The following is a 6,428-nucleotide window of genomic DNA, read 5'->3' on the forward strand; positions in this document are numbered from 1 at the left end:
GAGCTTCCAGTGGATGCTATGGACCTAGCTGAGCGGAGCAGCAGAGCACTCTTTTTTCTGTCATCTTGCTTCTTCCTAAGTAGAAGGCCAGAGGGCAGGAAGGAAGGAGGAATGCCTTAGCGCAGCGGAAAGGAGAAAGCAGATGTCCCTCTGGTTTTCGTATCCGGCAAGGGGTCCTTATATCTTATATGCCTCCAAGTAGCATATATTGCCTGGTTTCCAGGCAATAATGGAATGGGAATAGGATTGACACCAAGGACTGGGGAATTCCCTCCTACCTGAGCTCTGTTCCCAGAAGCCCTGCATCCAGACTATCCCAGCATCAAATGAATTCACAAGCAGGAAAATTTTTTCTTAAAATGGTGGCTTTTCTACAGCCGGTATCTGTGGACACAGACATGGGTAGCACCAGGGGAGGTGTGTTGTGTTGGGGAACCCGGAGAGGGCTAGAGTAAGGCATAGGAAGGTCATGTATTGTCTAGTATGCTAATTTGAATGAGAACAGCTTGGAACTTGACCATGAGTTCTCAGTTCCAGGTGTTATCTTCCTGAAGGACAACCCTTCTCAAGGAGTTTCTATATTGTACCTTGGTAAGTGACTTCATGGCAGAAAGTGAAGACCACTTAGCCATCAGTTAAGTGTGTGTGTGTGTGTGGGGGGTGTTTATGGAGTAAGCATACGGGAAAAAGCAGAATGTGAAGAAATGTAGTCATAGAAAAAGAAATGTACCAGGAAGTGGGAATAAGTGAGATAATCACACACAGCCTTCTCAGGCCCTACTCCATCCCCAAGCAGGTGTCCCCCTGACAGAGTAAAAAGTCAGCATGCACATGGAAGGGGTGTTTTTCTCTTTTGGGAAATCAGCCACACCTGATTGGAAAAAAAAAAAAAAAAAACAGTATTTTTGTCCTTGACACAGTTGTCCATTGGGATTGGCCCTCTACTTCATGATCTTCATTTACTTTGAAGAACTGTGACCTTTTACCTCCAGGGACACTGACACCAAATGAATCTTAATGGCTCCTAGACTGTGTTCTGAGTGGTTTGAGCACTCTCTGTCCCATTATTCAGAACATTGTGTTTGGTGTAGCCAAGGGTACCAAATAGCCTCACACTTTCTTTCTTTGAGGAACCAAGTTGGGTGGCTACTCACAAACAAGGTAGGGCAAAAGATGGAGCTACCAAAGGAGGAGGCAAGGGTGTATATGGGTTCCCATCACTGGGCCACTCATGTGCAATCCTTGAACTTAATATTTGGAAATGTTCAGGGCAGCATGGCCCATCCTGGCTCTTGGGTCATGGAAGCACTGTCTCACCAAAGCAGAGTGAGCTCACATAGTCAGAAGCCTGAGTCCAATCCTCTTTACTAGTGGTTAACCCATACACTGTGTTCTCCCTAACTGAAGTTAAGAGGAATCGAGGTGGAAAGGCCAGAGCATGAGATCTCAGCGGCGGGACTCCCCTCTTGCACCTTTTCCTGTGTCTAAGATTCAAGAATTTCTCACCATTGTGACTTCAGAGTGGAGAAGCTGGTCATGGATCATAGGGAAAGTTCTTCCTGGATGCCAGGTTTTTCTTATCACCCTGGACCCAGATCCTGAGGCATTTAGGTGGGATTTACACATGAAAAGGAAGAACTCTGTTAAGGGTGGGGTTTAGAAACTGGAGGGCTAACCTTTAGCACCTCAGAATTTGAGTTTATTAGAAACAGGCTCTTTATAGATATAATTATGTTAAAATGAGCTCCTTTGGCTGGATCCTAATCCAGTATGACTGATATTGTTATAAAACGGTTACATTCCCCAACACAGCAACAGGCACACTCAAGGAAGATGATGTGATGACACACCCAATCTTGAATTTTTCCATGTTTTTTAGTGATCGGCTCTCTTTATTTGAAATTTTCTTTCTAGTAATAAATAATTCACTCGGGTCAGGCCAGTACGCATGCCGTAGAGAGTCCACTCAATTGGACCCGAAGTCCTCTTGCCCTGTTACTCTGGGCCATCATCCTTGCTCCAGTTGTTACTTCTCATTCTCCATGAGAAGAAACAGACATACACAATATGGCCCTGTAGCGTGTGTGTGGAAGAGGCATGCACATGCCATGATGCGTGTGTAGACAGCAGAGGACAATTTCAAGAGTCAGTTCTCTCCTGCTTGCGAGCTCTGGGAATTGAACTCAGGTTGCCAAGTGTACATAACCAGTGCTTATACCTGCTGAGCCGTCTCCAGCCGGCATCAGTGTGTTAAATGATAAGTGCCTAAGATAGTGGTGGATGTGTTCATTAGCTTGATTGTGGTAACTGAGTCATAATGTTTACATGCATCAAAGCATCACCTTAACCATGTGCAATTTCTGTCGATTACACCCGAGCAAACCTGAGAAATAAATGTTAACAATAGCAATGATCCATTATTATTTCCTATCAGTGTGCCAGGCTCTGTCCTAGGAATTCTTCCATCCATCATCCTTAACTTCACATGATGCTAGAAGGAAAATGCCATTGTTTGCATGTGGTAATTAAGAAACCCATGTCTTACAGCAGTCATGAGGCATGATCAGAACTACAGTTGCTAAGCAGTAGATCCTGGCTTACTATCATCCAAACATCCTGAAGGTATTTTTCATGTGTAATGAAAAATACTTTTTCCAGTAGGCCCAATGGGAAGTGGTGGCCTGTCCTGCCAGAGTAGCCTTGGGATGCAACAACTCAGGCAGGACCTTCATTTTTAGCAAGGTGTACACAGTGAAGACATGTGTGTGTGAGGTCAGACATCAGGTACAGAATTCACATCATGCTGAAGCTCAAGTCAGGGACCCTGAGACAGTCTGCCATGTGACTCAGAAGCCCCAGTTTGAGCCAGGTCTAGAGACATAGATCTGCAATTCTAGCTTCTTGGGAGGCTGAGGCAGGGCGATTGTACATTCAGACCTGGCAGGCTCCAGAATAAGTTCAAGGCGTGCCAGAACAGTTAGCGAGAGCTTGTCTCAAAACAGAGCAGTTTTCAAGGGGGATATAAGCCAAATGGCAGAGCACTTGTCCAGCAAGTACTCAGTTTAATCTCTAGCCAAAAGTGGAAGAGTCCAGTTGTAACTGGAAGTTTTCCTGTGTCCCGGCCGGCTGATGATCAGGACAAATCTCTCCCACTTGCATCCTCCAAGTAAACACACAGAGGGTTATATTAATTATAACTGCTTGGCCATTAGCTTAGGCTTATTACTGAGCTTACTCTTACACTTAACTTAACCCACAATTCTTATCTATGTTTAGCCACATGGCTTGGTACCTTTTCTCTGTTCTGCCTTATCATCTTGCCTCCTCTGTGTCTGGCTGGTGACTCCTGATTCAACCTTCCCAGAATTCTCCTTGTCTGCTTATCCCACCTATACTTCCTGCCTGGCTACTGGCCAATCAGCATTTTATTTACCAATCAATTAGAACAACATACATCCACAGCATACAGAATGACATTCCACAGCACCCAGTCACCAACAGCAATTCTGCTCTTGTTGATGGTTGAGAGCACTTTCTTGGTGAGTCTTGGCAAATGTCTTCTTTTGATCCACTCCTATGCCCTTGAGCTTAAAGTGCTTAGCACTTGCAGAAGGCAAAGGGAGAAGGTCTGGTGGCCAACATCTGGCTCCCAGCCATCTCTTTAACTTCTGCAAACTTCTGTTCTCTCTCTGCAGTGGAGATGGTTGTTCTTTCATCCTGCATGTGATGAGAAATTTAAATAAGTGAATATAAAGTAATGTAAGTATTAAGTATACAGTGATATTGCATTTACACATTCTCAGCCCCATTAAGACCTTTCCATTCATCTGCATGAAAGTATGTAGATAGGTAGATAGATGGATACAGATAATCTATATTAATATTTTTATAAGTATATATGTACACTTACATAAAGATTAAATTAGTAGTATATATCTTAAAGTATATATAAATTTGTAATTTATATGTAAGCTATGTATATCATGCTTTTAAAAGATCTATGTAAATCATCCATGTATAAATAGCAAAGCAAATGTTAAGAAATTAATAAGTTGTTCTAGATGACATGCAAAGCTTTTATATGAACTTGGGGTTCTCTGGCTCCAACTCCTGCAGATGTCACTTTACCTATAATCTAGTTCCTTTGATTCGGCCAAGAAACTCTATATAGTACATTGTTTAGAACAGAGTTTTACGGGTTTAAACAAAACATATGAAAACTCACCTAACTCAGCTAGAGAAACTGCACCTGAAACACTCTTTAAATAAAGACAAAAAGCAAGGACTGCGTCTCGGCTGCGAACAGAGCAGCCTCACCATGATGGCGCCTGTTGTTCTGTACAAGGAATCTGGGACTGACTGTGTGGTTGATCAGCAAGAGCAAGGGCTTGGGGAAAGATGAAGGGAAAACAAACAGCACTGAGATCGAGGGGGTGCCAAAGCTCGGGAGTGAAAAGGGATGGGTTCCGGGTGTGCACCATGAAGATTTTCCCAGCATTACCCCACTTCCCGCTGTCTCCTGGCTTAGCAGACTCCTTGATTGCTCACAGAACCTACTGAATTGTTCTCGTCAAGGTTTTCAACAAGTTCCCTGTTGTCAAATCCAGTCGGCCCTGGTCTCCCTCACTTTGTCTTTTGTCACCGTCCTCTTCCCCAGCTTGTGTGACGTCACATTCACCTGGGTTTTCACTTCCTTGGAGACTCTTTTGTGCCTTATTCTGTTGATGAAGGACACTGCTTACTCTTTCCTGTGTCATGGAATGATGTGGGTCTATCAGTGACACATAACTCCTTCAAAATTACCTGTAATACCTCTAATTCCTTCACAGCAATAAGCTGGAGGGTTGGTCCACAGAAAGGTCTCCAGCAGCACAAAGAAAACTAGATGAAAAACACAGAAGGCACATAACTGACCCTTGACACTCAATGCACAAGCCGAATCAGTGCTGTGCTGGCTGATCCCTACCAGCTGGTAAGAATCAACTGGTGGTCTTCGTGGATTTGGTAGAATTTCCTGTTAAACTGTTGGTAGCTGAACAGACTTGGAGAGAGCACATATAGCCAGTGCCCACACACCGCAACCTCGTCTATTCAGGAAAGTCAGCAGATCATTGGATCTGAAATAGAAGTGATCAGACTTACAAGCCATGTAAGAAGGGCAGGAAAGACAGTGAAACCGAGGAAAGTCAGGAGGCATAATGGCTAAGAATTTTGCAAAATAAAAGACAGTTAGCTGTAAATTTATGTGTGCATAGAACAGAGTAAAGAGATAAAATGTACCTCAACATATCACAGTAAATATGGGGGAAAAGAAGTTCTGGAAAGCACCAGTGGAAAAGTTAATCTGATTAAGTTCATTTGATTTCTTGCTTATTAGTGAAATGAGCAATTCCCAGAAGATGAAATCAAATGGCCAATAAAAGAGGTATGAGAAGATGGTGACTCTCACTAGCCTGCAGAGAAATGTCAGACTACACTGAGAATCCATCTTGCCTCAGTCAAAACTGCAATCACTAAGAAAACAAGTAACAAATACTGGCAGGGAGGTGGACAAAATGGAACTCTTCTGTACTACCAGTGGGAATGTAAAATAGTCCAACCTTTACAGAAGCCAGTGTGGCCGCTTCTCAAAAAGCTAGAAATAGATCTTGCATGTGAGCAGGTGCTCCTGGCATTTATCCAAAGGACTCCATGCCAGCACATCACAGAGGCATCCATGTGCACTGCAGCACTCTTCACAATAGCTAGGTGTCCACCAGCTGAGGAGTGGATAAGGAACATGTGGTGTATGCACAGTGGAATGGTTTTCAGCCATAAAGATGAATGAAGCTACATGATTTTCAGGAAAATGAATGCAACTGAAGACAATCATACCAAGCTCAGCCATGCTAAGAAAGACAAATAATGTACGTTTGCTCTCATCTGTGGTTCCCCCTTAAGAGTAGACTTGAAGCTGTCTGAGGGAGCAAAGAGGGCTAATGGGAGAGGAAAGGAAAGGAAAGAGAAGGAAAGGGAAGGAAGGGAAAGGGAAAGGGAAGGGAAGGGAAGGGAAGGGAAGGGAAGGGAAGGGAAGGGAAGGGAAGGGAAGGGAAGGGAAGATATGGGGATGTGGAGGGGCTGCGTTCATTATACAGACTTGTGTGAAAACTTAAAAAACTTAAGAGTAATACAAAATGGAGCAAAATAAGACTGACAGCTGACCTCCACAGAAGTAAAAGATGGCTTAGAAATGATAGCATAAGAACTGAGAAAAATGTCAGCCTACAAGTTTATAGCTATCATATAATTATAGCTATTATAGATTTCAAAACCCAAAATATATTTCAAGATTCAAAAGCTAAAAAAGATATTTCCATTCAAAAAATCTGAAAGAATTCATTATCACATTTAGAAATAATATCAACAGCAGAGGCAAAACTGTCTCATAT

The sequence above is a fragment of the Peromyscus leucopus genome, chromosome 3 (assembly GCF_004664715.2).
Source record: "Peromyscus leucopus breed LL Stock chromosome 3, UCI_PerLeu_2.1, whole genome shotgun sequence".
NCBI classification, from domain to species: domain Eukaryota; kingdom Metazoa; phylum Chordata; class Mammalia; order Rodentia; family Cricetidae; genus Peromyscus; species Peromyscus leucopus.